Here is a 23,932-nt window from a genome sequence, read left to right on the forward strand (position 1 = left end):
TGAAACTGATGATATTAAAAAAAAACAATAGCGATAAAATGTGATTTTATTCTATTTTATCGTTTACGGTTAAATCCACGGCGTTAACTTTGCTTCACTCTGAACAGTTCCATGTGTATGTGTCTTCTATAAAAATTTTCTGTTGTTCTGTTTTCAAGGTAAAATCGAATAAATTAATTCATAATATCTAACAGGTTTAAAAGTTTAACAAGCCAATAACAAGAGGTTTGTTTAACCATTCGCAGTCTAATAGTAAACCGATGTTGAACGTTTATCAATTTTATTTCGCTGTGGAAGAAGCAAGTTGTTCTAATTCTACCTTTGTAGAATTTCAAAAAAATTTATGGTTTAACTCGGTCATAACTTTTAGGGAAAAGAGTGGGGGAAGGTACGCATGTAAATATGTTTTTCATTAAGTTTCATTAAAACTGAATATAAACTGGAACACGTGTATATGCAGCTACATTGTTACATACATACATATATTTCAAATATCTATTTTATATTTTACGTACATACATACATATTTCAAACGGAACCATGTTTATCTTAACATTTTTACATTACTATTTTAAGCCACCTACATACATACATATGTACATATAATACTGATATCTAATCTTTTACCTATTGATTTTGAAAATCTTTTATGTAATTAAAAAAATTCTACAAACTTTTATAAGTAAAAAACAAAATACGGAAAATACACGCGTATAAGCGTGTAATTTGAAAGTTAAATATCAGAGTACTTGCATATAATAATAGGTACCAACTTTATTTTTCCTAATATGTTTGTATGTATAAAAAAAATCTATTAGAAATATTTGATGCTTAAATAAAAAACCCTTAAGCCTGTTGAAGTGTGTAATAATAAGTATGTCTACTTGTTTGCCTTTTCAGACGAAATACCTGAAATTTAAATAAAAAGATTTTTTTATACCAACCATCAACTAACTACCTATTCATATACATATATTTTTTTTTTCTATGCTCAGTAAAAAGCCGCCAATAAAGCTTATTTAAAACTCAATAATTATTTTAGTTGTTGTTATTGTTTTTCTGTTATTTGCATTTTTAAGTCTCTTTATTTTTAAATATTTCAAAAATTTCTCAGAAAGCCAAAGCACACGAACGAAAGCACAAATATGTTTTTTTTCCTATTTTAATATTTATTTCTCTCTCTCTTATAATTTTTCTAATCTCATAAAAGTTTTTATTTTATTATACTTAATAAACTAAAATACTAAAAAAATTTTTGCTGTGTTTTTGTATGATAGACGTAGTATTTTGTACGTAATAATTTCAGTATTCTGTCTGAACCAGTATATAATGTATTTGAATTACTGAACTTGGTGTTTTATATTTAGAATAACCTTCATTTTTTTCAACTGTAAAAATCGTTTAAAATTCTAATTGATTTTAAAAATTGTTATACTATATACGCGAATTTAAAAAAAAAAAAAAACGTAATAATTATTATCCCTGCGTGTAAAACAATATTATTAAGAAAAAAAAGAGAATAAAATTAATTTTGTTTTTTTTTACTGTTTTTTTTTTCTTTTAGTTTTGTATAGTAACATTTTAAAATTGTGAATAATTAACTGATTACTTATTATGTGGTTCAATTTTAGTTATAAAAGTTTTGGACGAATATGAGGTAAGTTTTCAAACTCAATTACATTTAATTAGACATAATAATATACTTATGCACTTATATTTTCTTTTAAATACATACATATGCATGTTTTATTTGTATAAAGAGTTTAATGGAACATTTGTGATATTATTCACTTTTTTGATAACGTAATCAAAAATATTTTTGTATTAAAAAATTTGTGAATTACTCATTTCAAACATACATACATACTTATACGTAATATACATACTTATACATAGTATTTTTATTATAATATTGTGTATAGAAAAATATACTCATATACATGAAACGTTGGTATAGAAATATGAATTTGTGTATGTACTTTAATTTGGTTATCGATTACTAAAGTTTTTGCTTATTTTTTTAAATTTTAAAATATATTTTAATTTTACAACTTCTATAGTGTGTTCTTAGTATGTTACTCGTCTAGAAATTATGATCATAGATTATTCAGTGTATCAATTAAATTATTACAAATTAATATACGTGTTATATGTCTTAGAATAAGTAACACTAATAGTGAGTAAGACATTAAGGGAATATGTTTAAAATATAATAACAATATGTTCATACATATGTACTGAAAACTACTTATGTGGGTTTATTAATATCACGAAATGTGGTGGTAATTGATGCATTAAAAAGTAGTGGTTTAAAAATAATTTAAAATAATAAATAAATAAAATCTTAATACTTTTAATACATAAATTGATTTTATTAAATGTTGATATTGCTGGAAATCGGAATACGTTGGGTACTTAATACTATTGCACTAATTGATACAAAACAGTGTAATTTTACCATAATTATATAATTTGTTCTACACATATCAATTGCATATGTAATTATATGTATATGAATATGAATAAACATATGTAATTATATGTATATGTTAATATGTAATTTTGATGTTATTAAGAAGTGAATAACATGAACATATTATAAATTGCATGAAAGCATGTCAACGTAAAATTTTTAAATTACACCATTTTGGGACTTTTTCTCTGTAGAACAAAAAAAATTTACCCTGAACTATCGTTCTCCACTAAAAACCATGGCACATTTTTCTATTTCAAACTTATATTCCTAATTGTTTAGTCTGGTTTAAAATATTTAAGTTGCATAATAAAATTATTTGCAAATTATAAAATGTTATACGTAATCAAATAAGGCTTTTCTCCAATTTTATGAATACACACACTATGTATATTATAGAATATTAACAAATTATCTAAACACTTATAGTGTGTACAAATTGTGAGATGATTTGAAAAATGTCAATAATCATTTTGATATTTTTGTTTGTTGCCAATGTGACAGCTCAAATTGAAATTTCGTGAATAAAGATGTGATACGTAAGTGGAAAACAAGAAATGGTTGTTGTGTTGAATTTCATATCAATCCGAAAGCAAAATTAACAAAAAATATTTTTCAAAATAAGAAATGTTATTAAGATTGATTCTTTCGTAGAAATAGTGAAAACAAAAATAAAAGGCTCAACAAAATGTTTATTTTGTTTCTCAACAAAATGTTTATTTGTGCTCTTTGGTTTGTTAGTTGGCTCTCTTAATCCGTTAACGTTATTTAAAGGAATTTCCTTCCATTGAAATTTTCTCAATTTTTTTTTATTAAATCAAATTTCCATTGACAATAGAAAAAAAGCCTTAGCGTCAAAGTTGACTTTTTAGAGGCCTTTTAGTTGGCAATTATGAAAAAATTTATTAATTATACACATATGTATATCCAAAAACTAAAAATAAAATGATGTATCTATTATACACAGGATTTCAAATGACAGGAATTTTCTTCTTAACGTATTTGATTTACAAGAGCGTTTTATTGATTGCGCTTCTTGTAGCCACTTCAAAAATTTGATTCAACTTCAATGTAATAATGAGTTCCAACACTATTAAAAAGTTTTTTAAACTAAAGCAAACTATAAAAATTATAATTCAAACTTTAAAGCACTCAATTCTATCGTTGTGTTGGATTACATTTGAAAATTATAGCGTTTTAATATTTATATTTAAAGAAAATAGCTATTAAGATATTTTGTTCGTTATATTTTGTACAACGAGATGAAATAAAATGTCATTTCTTACACTTTTAGTACTTTTGGAAATATTATGACTTACAAGTCATTAAAAATTTATTGTGAGCACAATTATTTGAATTTAATATTTTTTCAACTAGTTTAGAATTTTGTTTTTTTATAATAAATTTAAAATTCCAACGAGAAATCAATGTTTTATGCTAAACAAAAAGCCACACTATTGATGAACTGAAATTAAAATTATATTATGGTTAATTTATTTTATGTTATCGTTTTTTGTGGAGTTATAATGGGTAGTTATCAATTGTTGAAAATTTGTTTTGCTAAAACAGTAATATACCAGACTGTTGTAGTAAGATTTCTTAGTTCTCTGGCGAAGAAAATCCAGTCTAAATTTGTTTGTTTTTTTTTTTTAATTAAAGGCGCCTCATAGTTCTAACGAGTATGTCTAACTAAACTGAATTATGACACTTTCATAGTTATTTAGTAAAACTTGTATTTTGAGAGATGAATAGAAATATAGTAATAAAGAATTGAAATAGATACTTTACCAATACTGGATTATTGATTATTCTGATAAACTTAAGTTAATAAATCTTGATTTTAACATAGTACCATAGAAAAGTGGGAAATTTGAGAGTCATTATGATTATGCAATTTAATCCGATTTCGGAAGCTTGTTACTTTATTAGAGAATTGTCTTTAAATGAAAATTGTTTTACAGATCAATTTCAGTTAAGGTGATATTTTTTAGTTTTAGTTTTAAATTAGAATTACAATTTATCACTTACATAGCCTAAAAGTTATATTTTAATCTTTGTATCATTTTGTCATATATTAACACTTATTAAACGAAATTTTAAAATCAATGATGAAAAAATTCCTGTTATAAAATCATTCCTTTCATATAATATGATTTTAACTACTTTCTTGAATCATAATATATTTGTATAGCCCTTAAAAAAGTATGGGGAAATCAATCTCCATCAAAAAGTTTTAAACATAATAAAATAATAAGAAAAAAAGATTTCGTACATATATTATCAAGCTATTAAAAAAAAAAAAAGTTCCTACAAAATTTTTTTCTCGAATTAACGAAATTCCACAGTTACCTTTAAAGTGCAGTTTACTACTCCATGTTACAACATTAGATAAATTTGTATGTACATCATTTTTTTTTGTTTTTCTTTTTGAATTTCTTATGGCAAATTAACTTTTATAAGGTGCAAAAACTCATCTTAAATATTGTGAAAAACAATAACAAGAAATGAAAAAATTCTAATTTTCACCGTAAGGGGCTGAAACGGATATGCTTTGAATTGATTTATGAGTTTTTGTAAGACAAAATTTGTTCAAGAAAAGTACTATGAATAATTTAATTATGAGAGAAAAACTTACGGGAGAGAGAGAGAGAGAGAGAGAGAAAGGAGAAATTTATTTTTTTTTTATTAAAAAGCTCTTTCTCTCTCCCTCTCTCTGAATGTAATTAGGTGTAAAATTAATTAAAACTTAATTTAAAAACTTATTTTCAAGGTTAGCAATTTATTCAACTTTGAAATAAATTATCATTTATCCATTTAGGAAATGAAACAAGGGAGTTAGTTGCAAGCAACAAATAAAATGTTGCTTTCGTATTTTAACGATGATCTTTATTTCAAAATGGATTTTAACGGTATTTCTTTTAAGTTTCAGTATTTCGTGAAAATTTGAATGTTTATTTTTTTAACGAAATTCAGCACCGGTGCATAAAATAGAGACATAAAAGCATTTTAACTAATATACTTTTTATTAACATTTTTAAATTAAATTTCAAAAATTGTCTCTGGATAAAAATTTCAATGCCTATTTTGATAAATTTTTTGGATTAATTTCAATACTCTTATGAATCATCATAATCACTTGACCGAAATATTGTGTAATTATTATAGTAGGAATAGATTAATTATAATACTCTCATAAAGTAGGCGTTGATTGTATATAATAACTGTTAAGATATCAATGGTATCGACTATTTATAAATATATTGCATTTACTACTATCTTATTTTATTTAACTTGAAAATTATTTTATTGATAATAATTATGGGTTGTGTTGAATCAATTTAGTGAATATTAAGATATTCTGAAATTTTTTTTTCTTTGTGGTAAAAAGAGAAACGCAAATTATAAATTTAGATACGCACATACATATTAATTTTAACATATAAATTATACGTGTTATACATAGTATAACATTTTTCATCCCTGTTTATTCATTCTGTATTAAATAAAAATAACATAACATTAACACGAATATGACGAACACAAAACAAGGTTTCCTCCTATATTAAATTTATTTCTCTTTCAATTTTTATACTTCAATATTTTTTTTTTTGAAAAGACATAAAGAGATATTTAAATTTTTTAAGAGAAAAATTGTTTTTCTTTAATAGTAACATGTTGTTGTTTGCTGTTGTTATTCTTCAAGAACTTTTTCAATTTAAAATTTCTGTTATACATAATATGTTATATTTTTGCTTTTTATATGAGAAGATATTTTAATTTTGAAAAGTTGTAATGAAATTGAATCATTTTTAGTTTTTTAGTATGAATTTAGCAATCAACGCGAATAGGAAGAGTGATTAAGAGTGTAATTACGTTATTTGATAGTTTGATTTGGACTAGAAAAATAAAATAATAAAAACAAATTGGAATAAATATACATACATATGTATGAATGTATGTATGTACTTTTTATTATGTGCTTATTTTACCAGTTAATAAAATAAAGTGGTATTGCAATTTTATATTCGTACATAATATCTATTTAAATAATTTGAATTTTCGAATTGAGTTGAGTAATTTGGTACACAATTACGTATTATAATAAGTGCCAGTTCAAAATATATGTATGTATATATACATAAGTAAAAAATAAAATATATATAAAAAGAAAAGTGAAAATTTGAAAAAATTAAATTACATAAAAATTGAAAAATAAATACCTACTAGATAATATTTTAAAAATTTATTTTGTCACTTTTTATGCTGATTGACAATCATTCAAAACCGGGTTATTGGATACGTTAATGAAGTTTTTTTTTCTTGTTTTCAAATTAATAAATATGTATGTATACACATTATGTATATACATAATTAATTTTTCTTCTTTCAAATAATATTACTGATTTATTTTAAAAATAAAATAATTTTATATGATTTTTGTACTTTAACAATTTAAAATTATTAATTAAAAGAAAATTTTCAACATTATATTGTACATATCTACTTATATACATATATATCTCATTTTCATATTTTTCATATTTTTAATTAGCAAACTGAACTTAGCTATCTTGGTAATTATTATATCATAACTTTTGTCTATTTTTTGCACTAAAATATAAATTTACATATATACATAAGTATATTATGTTTATATATTCATATGTACATATTGTTACCTAAGTTTCTTAAAACAACTAATAAAAGAACAGAAAAAATATTAAATTGAAAATTGAACAATAATCATATTATATACATATACGTATATATATGTATATATAAGGAAAATATTAAAGAAATTTAATATAATTAAGTATGTATGTAAGTATAAGATTTTTATAATTTAAAGATAAGTACTTATATACATATACATATGTATGTATTTTTAATATATAATTTTAAAATTTTAAGTAATAGTAATCAGTTAAAGAGCTCTATATTTTAAAAATATGAAAAAAGAAAAAGCATAATGAAAATTTTTATTTTAAATTAATTTAATTTGTAACATTAAAGTGTATGTATGAGTGTGTATTATAAGCACCTATAAATAGGAATAGCTTAAATATTTATTATTATTTATTTGCTTTTTCTATTTAATATTACTTATTTATTTTTTTATTGGAAGAAAATATGTATGTACGTAATCGCAAACCTTATTTTTTCAACTATTGTTAATATTATGTACATATCAACTCATAAAATATGTAGGTACAATATTTTCTCTATGAATTTTCTCTATGAACTATGAAAATATTGGTGTTATACTTGCATATTTAAAAAAAAAATCAACTAGAGACATCTGACAAGATTTATTTCTGATATAAATTTTTATAAATTAAAAAAATAGCTTTATATATACAATAGTACGTGTGTATATCTATCGTAATAATATTTCTAATGTGAAATAATCAATTGACTAATCATGATTTTTTATTTATTTGTGCTACCAAATTTTTCAACTATTTTAGAGATAAATTTAATATTGTGTAAAATTATTTTTATTTCCTAGTTGTATTATCATCATCGAAATTGTATGACTTGACTATATTTAAAAATAGGTATGTCCCATATGTGCATTCGTATGTATATATACATATAAGAATATGCTGTTTACACTTGTAGTTATATTCATTTTATTCTAAAATAAAAAATAATATTGACTTTATGGTATGTACAAAATATGTGTATATATGTAATTATGTATAAGTATGGATCAGTTGGTGTGGTATACGTAAGTATATTATTTATCGAATGTCGTCTTAAGGAAATGTAACGTAAATTCAAAATTTTAACGTAATTCTTTTATTTAAAAAAAAATAAATTTTTTTTGGGCTGTTATATGTATAAAGTGTATGTGTGTATGTAAGTATGTTCTATGAGGAATTTTAATTAGAATTTTATGTTTTTAAGAATTTTCTTTTAATAGGCAAAAATTTTAAAAATATTGGATTTATTTATGTATGTGTGTATACAATAATTATTGCTATTAAAATTAACAAAATTTAATTATTCCCTTCTGTTTTTTTTGTGTGTTAAATTAATGATTTCGTTTACCACAATTATTACTCATATCTCTCTACCTATTTGGATAGGTAAATTTTTATAACACTATATAAAAGAAGAGGAAAAAGCTTTAACAGAAAAATTGTTATGGAACATTTTTTTTTCTTAAAAGAGATTATCAACAAAGAAAGGTACACTTGTCATACTATACAAAGCTCTAATTTTGTTTTAGAAAAAACAATATAAATAAACACATATAGTACATAATATACTTATAATAAATTTATAGGTATATAAATATCTGATACTTATATTATGAATAAAATGTAGCAAAGGTTGGATACGTGCTTATCTAAGTTATTAACAAGATATTATTAAATTGTAAAAGATTAGGTAAATATAATTGTATGTCACATGAATACACATACATATATTATATATGTATACCATTTAAGTATAAGTATATTCGATTTTTATACGTATCGTATCGTATATGTATATCATATATGTACATTATGAATAAATGTTTTTTTTAACTTTTTTAAATTAAAATTTCGGATACAAGTTATTACAGTGCGATAAGTAGTAGGCTGTTAAGGTGTTTTTTTTTTTAATATTACATAAATACGAGTATTGGGAGGAAATTTATATACGAAGAATAAATTTGTTTTTTATTATGTACGTAAGTGTATACTCGTATTAGAATGTGTACTTCATTTATGTTTTAAGGTATGTATGTATGTAAAGTAAATGTTTTTTTGGATAAATTAATATAAGATGAAGATTTTGCCTTTTTGTTAAGAATAAAAATATTTGATGTTTGAAATATGAAATATCATAACAATTCTTCCGATTCCGATTCCGGAGCACATACAAACTTCGATACGTATGTATATGTGCATGTTCATAATTAGATTTGTAAAGGATCCCAAAAAAAAATTCGATTAATTTTATTTTTTCGTAATTTTTGTTTTCGGATTTTTGTTACTCTTTCATTAATTATCGTTATTTTTAATATATATTAATGTATACTTTGTATATTACCATATTGGAATATGTTATTTAAATTGCTCTACTCTGATATAGCATAAATTTATTGACTATTTTAACTCTTTTTAAAATTTATTTTTTCTACAATATTATGCAAAAAAAAAGTACAGAGTGTTTTAAAATTTGTCTCTAAGATTAAATTTGGTTTGTTACCGTTAATTAGGTACGATTTTCTATGAAAATTTTTAATATCAAAATAGAATGGGTCTATGAATTGAACGGATTTTCTTTCGTGTTTGATTTCGTGGTTTTTAATGTATACTTAATTTAAAAACTTTCATATAATTACGACGTATGCACGTAATACATGGAAAACATTATTTACGTAATTTTTATATCTAACTAAGTACGAACCCAGTATTTTACAGTACTTTTTTCAGATTTTCAAGTTAAATTGCCAAAAATTGCAAAAAAGATTTTGACAACAATTTTTAATTTTTTTTTTTCTAAATCTAATTAGTTTTTTTTTTTCATTGTTTTCATAAAATAATTAAATTTTTTCGAATATACCTAAATAATTCAAATGTATATATTTTGTAGTATATATATTCACAATTATATTTTATACATTCATAAATATAGGTATACATTATATACATACGCACATGTATGTGCATACATTTATACAGTTATAACATTGGTGTACTTAGGAATTTTCTTTCTGTTTTTCTGTTTAAAGTTCGCCATGTGGGCACTATTTTATAACAATAATAAGAGGTGGTATTTACTAACCTTGCAAATAAAAAAGGAAAAATTTTTAAATTTTATGTGTGTATGTATGTATGTACATACTTCTAAGAGTAGATATTTTCATTTTCAATTTGCTGAAGGCTTGAAGGTCACAAATTTGTTTAGTCTTATTTATTTTCTTTTTTTTTTGTTCTTTGCCGTATTCAATTTAAGTAAGTAAGTATATACGTAATTTTGAAAAAAAAAAAGGATTATGGTATGTTTTTATTCTTGTATTTAAGGTTTTTATATAATATATAGTTGTATACTTATATATATTTATATATATGTACTATTTTCTGTATATAACTGAAAATATAAACGCAAACATTAGGTATCAAACGAAAATAATAAAATTTTGCGATGAATATACACTTAAGTATGTATAAATAGTACTTAATTACATATTTATATATTACGTATTTTAATATAAAAGAAATGCAGTTAGTAAGTACTAACATTTTTAAATTTATGTACATATTATATTTGCTATATAATTTGTGTTAATGTGTATGTACTACACCAAGATTCAAATTAGTTACGAAACCTTTATTTATACATTTTAACTAAAACTGATGTAAAAATTCAAAAATTAAAAATAATTTTAAATTATAATAAAATTTACAGCCTGAGTCAACACAACTGACATAAGTAATTATTTATATAAGAATGCTTAAATATACTTACATGCCTAAGTTTAGACATACATTTTTAAAATCAAATTTCTAAGGTATGAATATCTCCCAGAACAAAATTTTTTACATTTCAATTTAAATACTTAGAATATTTTGTATTCATATAACAATATATGTACATACATATACTTCGTACATAATATATGAACGTATACTTGTGTGCCATAAACGCTAAAGGGTTGACAAAAATTTAACCTTTTTTTTGTTTGTGCTTGCTTCTAGACAAAAAAAACATCTAAATTATTCCTTTTTAAAATCTAAATTAGTTATCTTACATATTATGGAAGCTCACGTTTTTGCAAACAATGTTCTCATGAAAAAGTAGAAGTAACGATAATTTTAAAGTCTTCTTCGTGTAGAGTGCGTTTTTAAACCATAGATGGATGTAGAAATTGTAAAATATTTGAATTTAACATTTAAAAATTATATTCTAAGGGAATACAAGCAGCGCTAACATTAAAGGCCGGTCAATGTAGCCATGATCTTTTCCGATGTCCATGAACATAATATACAAGTTTAGATTCCATTTTTAAAGAAGTTTAATGATTCTTAAGAAATCTTTATTTCACAATTTTAAGTAAGATAAATTTGAATAGAAGAGAATGCTACAAAATTTTTATATAACTTTATCTAGTTTGAATAATATCTCTTAACAGTTTATTTAAATAAATTTATTCAACACGAAATATTTCAATATTCAACGATAATTAAACCCTTTATGGATCGTAATTGTAACACAAAAATATTTAACTGCCTAATATCTTATTTGCAATTAAAATTCTTGCAAATTGCTATAAATTTATTTTTTATACTTATGAATTTTTAAATATAGTCGTGAGTTCGAATACAATATTAGATAGCATAATAAACGAATGATAAGTACTGATAAGTGCAACAGTTACAGATAAAGAAGTTTTTGTACACTAAGTAAATAAATACGAGCTTTTTCTGTATAACTATGGAATATGTTGGTATTTACAGCTTTAAATATATAAAGACATACGTGTAACATACTTATACGAGTATTAACTGCTTATTACTTATGTTAAAAGTAAAATTTCAGTAAAACTTGCGAGATTTCGTTGTTCATGTGATAGGTAAATTGCTTACGATTCCTTAGTTACCTTTTTTTTTAAACTAGTTATAGTAATTCCATTTCATCTTTCCATTTCTCATCTTTATTTTACATCAATTGCTTTAAACCTCTTTGCTTTGAAGATCATCAGCCAAAGATTTGATTTTCTCTACTGAAGACAAAATTACTAAAAATTTTGATAATTTCTAAATATTTTTTCTTGCATAATTGAATAGGATTGTTTAAAATGGGATAAGAGAAATTTTTCTTGGAAAAAACCCAAGATGTTAATAGACGCCAATAAACAATTTTTCAAAATTGTATCGAATTATTAGTAAAACAAAATCGAGAAACCTATCATATATAGTTTGAACCCACAACTAGACTAATTTGATCTAGTCTGATTGATTGATAAATTTTTCATAAATTACAGCACTTTTTACACAAATTCGAGCAATTTCATTTAAATCCGATTACAATAACAATAGCTGGTGTGTACTTTTTTAAAAATATTTTACCTATATCAAGAAAGAATATAAAATTGGTTAGTAACAGAGTTATACTTAATATTAATCGTCGGCAAAAAACATTGTTCAAAAGTTTAGTAGGTACTTATATGAAATTTTAATGGTATAACAGAGCTGGTAACAATTCCATTTTTTCTTATTCATATATGCTTTTACACTTCTTTTTGAAATTCAATCATAATTGCTATAACTGTTATAGATAAATACGTACATATTTTATTTCAATGATTAAGTTGAAATAAATTTCGGTTGAAAACGAAACATTATGCCATTATAAAAATTAAAATTTATAAACATAATTGAACAACAAAAGGCCAATATAATTAGTTAATATAAATATGAAAATTATGTTTATTGTACAGAATTAATTCCTTTATATACTCTTGTTATTGTTAACCGTAGATAAGTATGAAAGTGTTCCGGTTTTGCTTCATATTAAGTATTTGGATAAACGATATTCTCTTATGTTCATAAATATGAAAAATATGAGCTAATTTTATGCACTTATAAGAAAGAGTCTAACATGCTCATATATAATTCAAAAACATTATTAAAATGTACTGTATATAATTGAGTAGGTTCCTTTATTAAATTAAAGAAAACAGTTAATTATACTTTGAAATTATCCCAATTTTTGTATGCGTTCATATGAGTACATGTATTCATGCAAAAACGGAGGTTAAGGAAATTATATAATAAAATAATCTTTGAAAAGAAAAAAAAATCCTTCCTGAAAGTTTTAAGTTCTTTTCATTGCCATTTATTTAATTTTTTGCCTTAATAAAGTAAAGTGAAATATCTAAACCTTTTTTTTTTAATATCTTTATTGATTAAACTTATTTCACCTTCTTTTTACTTATTTTTTGATTTTTCGTAAAATATGAATTATCTATTTATACACATATTATGTACATAAATCCTTAATTCAAGTATTAATATCTGTTTATGTTCATTATTTATACTAGTATAGACATAAGATATACACCATTTTCCATATAAGTAAATATATGTACATAAATAATCCGACAACGTGTGCCTAATATTCAGTTTTCTCCTTTAAATATTACATACAAATACGTAAAATACATACATATGTATTATATTTAGAATATTTTCAGATTTAAGGTCTGTTGAACGAGTAAAGCTTTTAAAAAAGAACCTATATGTACCAATATGTGTTTAAGTGTTACCATTTCAAGATTTGTAAAACGCGAATATGAAAATATTTTCGTTAAAAATTATTTATAATAGAATATATTTAGAAGCCCCCTCCTCTGTTTTTTTTGAAGCCTCCCTTCATATAAAGTTTATAAAATAGTCACATGACAACTACGTTTCAATTTGATATTATAATTCCATAATTCATATTAAGTTTGGTGTAGCACTTACGTATAAGCAATTATAAAGAGATCACATACATTATATGTATGCATCGCCGAATCCGAATTGGAATCCTCCTTTAATAGTGTTAAGAGTAAATTTCTAATTGCAATTATTATTTATTAATTTTTTTTGATTTAGTGTTACATTAATTACAGCACAAGTTACAACACTGAACATTTTCTTTTAGTTCAGGAAATGTGCGAATGCATTCATCATTTTCTTAATTTTGTCATTTAATCTGCTTTGTTAAATTTAGAAGAACACATCACAATTTAATCAATTTTTGAATTTTTTATAATAATAAAATGTCATTTATAAATTTATTAAAACGGTAATACTGTTTCAGGTATACGCGTTGCTCATAAATATGTTTTTCTTTTTTTACATTTTTTGAATAAGTAAGTGTTATGATTTTCGAGTAAGTACATATTTTTATACAAACTAACTTGTAGTTTGTTTCATGTTAGTATATGGTTCTATAGGAACATAATAAAACTCATATGCTTATAAAATAATTTGGATGCAATTTGTGTGTATTTACGCATGTACATACATAAGTACAAATTTACATTTTAATGGTTTTTTAACTCAAGTATCTCGTACAATTAAAATTTTATTCCTTAAAAGCATTTTAAATTTTCGAATCGCTACATTTTATACATGCTTCTTTTCATTTTTAATTATGTAAGTATGTATAATATGTATTTACCTAGGTATATGTGTATGTAGGCGAACCTAAATGTTTAAAATTATGTCTGGGTGTCTAGTAGGCAGTCTTTAAAAAAAAAAAGTTTGAAAAAAAAGTGCTTACTTAATTTTGCCATATTTATGATTTAAAATTACAAATAATCATAAAATTAAAGCTAAACAATGTAATAGACAACTACTTGAATTCTTAATTGCAAACCTCATTTAATTTTGTTGTATATTGCAGCTCAGTTTTCTGTTCGTCTGCATTTTTTATAAAGGCAGTTAAAGGTTTAGAAGTTCTGTAAATTTTAATTTCTACTTTTTAATAAAGAATTCTAGCTTTAACGATTTGATTTCCAAAAAATTGCTTGTTTACGAGTATTTATCTGACTAGTGAAGTGTGTCGTACTCAAGTACTACAACCAGAAAAACCCTCTTTAGTATATTTGTTAACAATTTTTTAAATACTTTTGAACAAGTTTGAAATTAGTTATTTAATTAAAATGCATAGCTTACTTAAAAAGTTTTCTTTAGATTTATTAAAATATTAGTTAAATACCACAAATCTTAATACGATTAATGTAATTTAGCCTCTCACATTAATAATGCATTGCAAGAAATCATAAAATCCAAAACCATTATATTTTTCAAAAATTTTTAGTTGAAATATAAATACGAAATCATTTATGTAAAATACAAATTTATGATACAATGCTGGTATATTTTGAGATCCGTTTATTGTGATCCATTAAGTTTTACTTTCAGTGAATATATATGGGTGTATGTATTCGCAAACGAATGCTAATAATAAATTTTATTTGGAAATTTATATTTCTGCTATATTCAGAGAGTTGCAAACATTGCTCACTTTTTAATTTAACAAAAACTCAATTATATTTTACTCATTTCGCATCTATTTTGTGATTCAATCTTCTTAAATTTTCATAAATTTACTATCTTAACCAAATTTCTATAATCTTGTAAGCGGAGAGATGATTAAATGAATAAACGTAGACAAACTGAACAAATTTTTTTTTTAGAATCCACATATTTTTTTACTAAATATTTTAGAAATGTTTGTTCAGTTTTAGAAGGAACCCAACAAATTTATGAAGTTTATGAATCATTGAGCTTTTTTGATTTCATTTCTATTGTTTGCTTTTACAAAATCTTCTTATATACTCACTTTTAATGTATAATAATGACTAATTCACTTGTCTAACAGCCTAAATTAGTATTTGTTAATATAAGATAATTAATTTCCAACAAAAACAAAATATGTTTTGTTCTAAATCTCCATTATGATGACTAAAATAATCTAAATTGAGAGCTCAATTCAAATACTAGTTTAATGTTGTCTTTTTAAATCAATATTCATATTCTAATGTACAGGAAATAATTAACCTCATTCTACAGGTCATAGACTTAGTTAATCAAAGATTTCATAAAAATGCATAGAAAACATAGAAAAAATGCATTAAAATTTATTGTTTGAAAAAAACATATTAAACAATAATTTTCATTCAAATATTTATGTTTTATGTGTAGAGCTAAAGAAACTTGAAAGGAACATAGAATATCAAAATATGTATATACAATATGTTGTAGAATAATGTATATTACAACAACAAAAATGAAGAGTAAAGCTTGTCAATATCGCTAATGCACCTTTAATTGTTCGTTTTTGCTCTCATTTTTTAAGAAGAATTTGCTTTCCTCTTCTTTTGATATTTTTTCTTCTTTTTCTTAAGTATTTCCGTTAACCCTACTTTTACATAAACGTAAAAATGTTATAAAAATTGAGAAAAAGAAAAATTGCAAGTTATAAAAATTTTATCAGTAAAATTTAATTTGCATTTAAAATACATAATATGAGATACGCACACACGTATTGCTTAAATGCATATCAAATATATAGTTCTGACAGCAACTCTTATGTGGTTTCGGCTTTAGTAAAATTTTGATATTTTATATTTGTGTACTTTTATCTTAAATATTTCAGTTGATTTAGGTATTTTAAATACATTAGGAAAAAAAAAACCCAATGAAATTAAAAATATTAATTGTGAGTGTATGAGATAGAATTTTTTATCATTTTAAATGCTTATATATTATATCCCTTAATCTCTGTGAAAATTTTTTCAAAGTGCCTTAACATGACTAGACTTATTTTCTTTATAATCTCTATAAATTATAAAATGTATTTTGCTTGACCATTAAATAACATTAAATTAAATTCATAAATGTAGTTTGCATAAGTACTTATCAGTATTATTAAAGCAATTAAATACATACATATATACAAAGTAAATACCCACATACATATTTAGCTCTTAAATATTTTTTTGATGAATAAAAATATTTTCGACATGGAAAGATTTTAACAAATGTGAAATACATATATATATGTATATACGGGTAGTTTCAATTATACTTCAATTTGAATCGAAATTAATTTACATATGGCTATTAGATAAGTAGACATTGGTGTACTTGCATAATTGGAAAATCGCTACTGTTGTAGTAAAAATGTTTATAAAATAATTTATATAAAAGTTCCATATTAGGTTTTTGTAAATCTTTTATATATTTGGGCACAGCGGAACTGTTCACAAATTTATTAATAACTGTATTTACCGGCCTAATCATTTTACGACCTATATGTATACATATAAATATACAAAAATTGGAAAATATCAAATAAATTCTAACTTAAATGAAAAATATATTTTTTTTTATTTTCAAATATTTTGTTATCGAACAAAAATATTTTAAATTTTTGTCTGTAAATTTAAAATTTTCTTAACTATGTGTTACAAATTATTTAATCTATTACCATATTGAAATGAAATTGAATTTATCATACATATTATGTATGTACATACAAATACACATATACATAGTTTTTGTTTACTATTTAATACAAAATTAATTGAGACTTAATTTAAATTTTAATCCAATTTTAAAATTAATTTATTTTATTTAACAGAAAAGCAGGTTCAATGCAAAATAATAGAATAACAGAATTTAATTTAATTTAATTATAAACAAGAAATATTAAAAGCTGGAAAATTCGATTTTTCATGCCTAGTGATTGTACTTTATTTTGTAAGTTTACCTTATAATACATACTTGTAATACACCATAAGTATTTACCGTATTTTGTAAACTATTATCGATTAATTTTATTAACTTAATGCCACTTAAGTATACTTTGAAGTAATTGTTTATTATAGTGCATTTAAAAACCTTGTAAATTTTCAATTTAATATCGTTTATTGTTTCAAGATAAATATACATTTTACAATAATTTTAATATATATGACTTAAGTGCTAGAATTTTATGTTATTCTTTTCAACTTATTCAAAAACTTGTTTATCTAAAAAAATTCAATTTAAAAGTGTAATAATAGGAAAACCAAAAGAAAAACCTATAGACAATTTAGTTTTAATTAAAACTTATTCTATAGTAAAACTTAGCCTAAATTTATAAATAGTTTGTTGATATCTGTCTTATCAAAGAATTTTTAGAGTTTTCACAGTTATGCAAGAATTTTTCGATCAAAACATCTATTCTTTCAGATATTAATAAAATGTTATCTCTATCATGCAACGCAAGGGTAGAGTAACGAATTGGTAGGTTATATATCATTTGTAATATTTTATTTTGCATAACTTGAAGTTTTTTAATATAGGTGTTGGCACACTTACACCAAACAGGTACGCCGTAAAAAATTATAGGTTGAAAAATTACCTTAAAGATAATTAACTTATTTTTTTTCGCTTACTCTAGATTTTCTATTAATAAAAGGATAAAGAGTCCGTATGGTAAAATTTAGTTTATCGATTATAAATGAAATATGATTATTGAAAATTAACTTTTTATCAAAAATGATACCCAAATATTTAATTTGATCGGACCATTCAATGGGCGTGTTGTGAATTGTTAATTTAGTTTGGGGTAAGAAACAAGCCTTTCTCTTCTTTGTTATGAATATAGCTTGTAATAATGTAAAAACCTTGTAAATATTTAAAAGATTAGGAATTGTTTTTAGCCCTGTGTTCTTGCTACTTATTTTCTGCATTATAACGGGAATAAGTGAAAAACACAGGTATATTTATGTTGCATTTTTTGCCTAATAAAACGTGTATGTAGTTCAGGAAATTCGAAAAGTACTTACTTACATCATGTAATATGTATATACGAGTACTTAAATTCGTAAGTGCATCGTTTGACCATTAGATTTTATTTAAAATTGGTTTTACCATTAAATAAGGAAAAACTTCTAAGAAATTTAATGCATTTTTTTTTCCAAAAATCAGTTGACTCATTTTCATTCATAATCACTTTGTTTTTTTTTTTAAACGATAATTTGATTAAAAAAAAAAACCAATTTAATTACGTAATAAATGTTTAATTAACCCGCTATAATTCACAGATATAAAAAACTTCTATAGAAAGTAAATCAACTTTTTAATGAGTTAACAAATAAACATTATCCATGCCATGTTACTCTCTTTTAATCATCTTTAAAACTTGGCTTTAGGGTTTAATATAAATAAAGAACAAAAAAAAAAAAATTGGGAATATTGTTGTTGGTAGCACACTAAAATTAATATCTAAGAAAAAGAAGAGCATATTAAAAGAGAATATCAAAAGGTATAAAAGCTTTTTATTAGCAAAAAAAATTAAAGAGAATTTTTTTATTAAAGAAAAATATTTCTCTTTAGTTTCTCTTTTATTTCCTCATTTTAAATTTTTTATAATACAAAAAAAAATATTGTACGTGTAATCAGAAAAATATTATATTAGGTTAAAAGCTTTTAATAGAATGAAAGCTTTTACGTTTTTTCTGTTTTAATCTTCATATTAATTTGATAATATGGCACTAACATATTTTTTTTTTTTTAAATTTCAATACCATCGCTAAAATAATATTATGATTTTAATATAACATATTCATTCGTATGTACATACGTACATATATCAGACGTGAATAGAAATAAATTAAAAATAATTGGTAGATATTGTGTATGTAATGTAATACCAATTTTGGTAAAATTATTAAATTATTCTTATTGTTAAAACTTAAAATTACTTTTATGTCTACATATATTTATAAATGTACACGTATAATAATTTCAATTTAATATTAAAAGAAAATAGTTTTTATAATTAAATTTTAATTGTAATTTATCTAATAATGTTGATATACTTACATAAGTAGTAATATAATTTTATATTATTGTAGTATTTTTAATATTTGAATTTTGATATTCAGTTTGATAATATTATGTTTGTGTTTCATGTATGCCCACCACATTTTATCTACATTTATATTATAATTTACTACCACAAATAAAATATTTAGCTGAATTGATATGATTTTTTTTTTAAATTTGGCTTGAAAAATTTAAAATACGAGTATACTTCGTTCAGTATATATTTATATCATGAATAAATAACATAATATGTACATATGTACAAATCTTTTTATGGACATTTGTATGAATGGACGGACTCATTTGAAATATTAATAAAATATATTTGCAAAGTTTATTAATTTTTAAATCTTAAAATTTTAGTTAAAATTAATAGCAATATTAATCTAATAATGTGGGCGATTAAGAATATTAATTAATGCCATTGACTTAATAATAATAAGCAAAATAAAAAAATTAAACACACTATATTTAAGTAGTGTATAGTGTAAGAACATATTTTATATACAAAACTACATACTTATTATATGTAAGTATATTTTTAATATAAATAGATATATATATATGTGAAAAAATACTTACATTCTTATACTTGTTTAGAATTATCTTAAAAGTTGTTTTTCTGAGATCTACATTAAAATCATCTCCAGATTTCATTTTTTTTTATATAAGACAACAAGACAAAAAAAAAATACAAAAATCAAATTCAAAGAATTGAATAAGAAGGTGGTAATCGGAAGTAACTACAATACTTTATACTTACTTATTATTAAAAAAAATGATTCATTTTAAAATTCTTGTAGTTTTATACAAACATACATACTTGCATATATATAGAGAATATATTAATAATATAAGTATGTAGTTATTATTGATTTACCAAGGTATGGCCATTAATATATAGCCTATGTACGTGCATAAAAGTTTATATTATGAGTCATTTTTTAATTTTATAATTTTTATTATTAGTTAATAAGTATTATATCTTTCTTTTTCGTTATACAAATTAGTACAATACTTTTATTGTTATATTAAGCAATTCTTTATTTTTAGTTTTGTTTCTAATTCTTAAATTCTGGTAAAACTTATTTTATCAAAGTACTTAGATTTTACCATGTTCTTACCATATGTATGTAAGTATGTATATGTATTAAGGTATAAAAAGATACTATATACTTGGACAAGTACTAAAACAATTTGTGTTAAAAGAAAAAAATTTAATTTAAGAAAAAAATATATGAAATCTTATAGAATGTTTTTATGTTTTCGTTTTTTATGTTTTTAAATTGAATTTGGTAGTTAAAGTTTTTTGGTTATTTTCTTGTACATAAATAAGTATACATATAAGTATACATGTGTATATGGAAAGTGATTATGTCAAATGTTTTCTTTTAAAACGAGATGACGCTTTTCATTCAAAAGAATTATTGAAATTTTAGTTTCAATTAAAAATAAAAAAAATCATTAAAAACGTCGTCAAAAAACCAATTTTTTGCTATTTAGAATTTTAGTATTTATAAATAAGCATTCCAAAAATGAAATTATAGAGTAACGTCATTATTATATTCGTGTATATTTTAATTATTTTTTCTACATAGTGTGTAATATAAAAGCGATTTCTTTAGATTTAGATGTTATACTTATATAAAAAGTGAGTAAATAATAATTTAAATTAATTATTATGCAATTTAGTACATTGTAAAAAGTATTTTACGATTGTTATTTTTACTAATTTTCAATTTTCTTTAATGTTGCGCTGATTTTACTGCCATGTGAATGGAAATATAAATGATTAATATATTTACGGTTAACGCCAGCTTGAACTAATATGAATTTTATATAAAAATATGTTTTGATAGAGTTTTAGGGCCTGATCGTCGAAAAGATTAATATAATTTTCGAGTAAAAAGATCGATTCGGTATTGCGTATCTCTTTTTTTTTTTTCTAAAATGTATACAAAATTTATTCATTTTGAAAGTGAGAAATTTAATCGATAACTTGAGAAATAATGCAGAATTCAAATTGAAAAAATAAGTAATCTTAATGGAACAATGAAATATTCATCAAACAAACGGAGAATTCTGATTTTATAGTGAATTAAAAGTGAGTAAAAAAGCGAAGTACACAATTAGGCTGTCAATATCATAACATAATATTTAATATTAAAGCTAGCAACAGAGTATATTTGTTTTTTTTTCCCCTTTACTTATACGTTAGTATGAATACGTTAGTTTCGTTAGCCTAGGCGGGTGGCCTAGGCCTGCGGTAACTAGCGGTATATATATACTAATTACATATTAATAATATAGATCATTATTTTAACGTTATTAAGTTATTAAAATGCATGTATACATACATACAAATACTTTGTACCCTAACTTCCCTATAGAATTTGATTAATATACTAATAAAGAATAACAGGAAATCCTTGAATAACGGAAACAATTTTCAAGGAATATGAAAGAATGGTTAATATTATGTATTTATTATATTGATTGAACATATTTTGATTTTTTTCTATTTTAAGAACAAAATCTTCACAAACAATATTTCAATATGTAATAATGTACTTGCTAATCTCATACTTCAATTTGACCCGTTATCTAATTAGTTAATAGTGTAATAATTTAATCCGCCTCCTAAAGTATGATAATATGATTCACATGTATACATTTATTTGTAATTTTATAAAAAATATGACTAATATGTATAACGAATGATGAAACATGAAATTGTAGTATGATGCCAGATGCGAATAAAATATTATAAAATGGAAGATTCTCTTATTTTTTAAATATTCACTTGCATTATCTTTATATTATTCTCTTAAATTTACTTTAACTTATATTTACTGTCCAAATATGTATGAATGTATGTATGTATACCTTTGATATGAGTCACTTTTTCATCAAATATAAACTATTACTTTCGAAATTCTTATAATAATTTAATAATATCTCTAAATTATTTTCTCCATATAAAAAGTTCAACTGTAGATAAAGTTAAGCTTATGTTGTGCTCATTTTTATATTTGGTATATACTTTTATAAAAGAAGGAAAAAAACAATGTTACTTATAATTTAATTGTAACAGCGAAATATAAACAAATATAAGCTTTGTACAATGAAATTTCAAAATACATTTTCATACTTGCATATATACATGAAATATAATAAATTTACTTTACTAAATCCTAATTAAAATAGCTAGTTAGTTTTTATAAACTTTTCAAATTTGATTAAAAAATTCGAGTTTATTAAAGTTACCATCACCTATGAATATTACCATTTCTAACTTAAAGTAATTGAGAAAAAATTTTGTTGTAAAGAATGAGTAATACATATTTACCGAAATTTAATAATTATTGGAATCGATTTACAACTTTGGCAATTTCAATGATTTCAGTCGAATTGAAAATGAAATATTTGATAAAATGTACTTTCGAAAATCGGTAAAGCAAATTACAGCATTTAAAATTTGATTTGACCAAATTATATTCTGTAAATAAATTTATAGTTAATTGAAATTTTAGACTGCTTATTCAGAAAATTCCAATCCAATATATCAATTTATTTTGAATTCTTGAGAAAATTTTAACAATAATTGATCTATCAAAATTAACTTAACTTGTTATTTCTCAACATTTGCTGCTTGCTCTATGGTCAAATCCATAATATCTTTAAAAGCAAAATATTTATTCGTCATCATAGCTGTATGATTAAAATTTTATTATAAGTAATAAGTATAGATAAGGTTCACAGTTTCCTAATTTCTGTTCATTCTGAATAATGTTTCATTTATTCTTATTAAGCTGGATGAATAATTAAATTTTTTTTTTTTCAATATCAAATTTTTAGAGTCAAATTAAAATTATTGTAATGTGATATTGAAGTTTGAAATTAGTATTTTTTTAAAAATATTGAATTAAACATTAAATAAAGTAGTTGATTGGCTGGCTCCTTGAAAATTAAGTTGAAAATAATATATATCAAAAAAATTAAGTGCAAATTTGTATCCCACACAGGCATTCTTGCCATATTTTAAGAATAAAATGTGATGGAAAATCTAGCAGAAAATTTTCTA

At 22.5% G+C, this 23,932-nt stretch overlaps 1 protein-coding gene across 2 annotated transcripts in view; it reads left to right on the forward strand.

The window, feature by feature from the left end:
• The first annotated feature begins 1,521 nt into the window (after nt 1–1,521).
• The window catches only part of LOC129608289 (uncharacterized protein MAL13P1.304), a 76,197-nt gene continuing 53,786 nt past the window's right edge, over nt 1,522–23,932 (forward strand). Inside the window, exon 1 of one of the 2 annotated variants that reach the window (XM_055519699.1) lies at nt 1,522–1,657. The gene's annotated coding sequence lies outside the window, so the exon portion shown is untranslated. Of the gene's footprint in view, nt 1,658–7,185; nt 7,295–23,932 lie in introns of those variants that run through there. The other variant, XM_055519707.1, reaches the window with a different exon arrangement.

Source organism: Condylostylus longicornis, unplaced genomic scaffold (assembly GCF_029603195.1).
Source record: "Condylostylus longicornis isolate FDR11 unplaced genomic scaffold, ASM2960319v2 ptg000004l, whole genome shotgun sequence".
Taxonomy (NCBI): Eukaryota; Metazoa; Arthropoda; class Insecta; order Diptera; family Dolichopodidae; genus Condylostylus; species Condylostylus longicornis.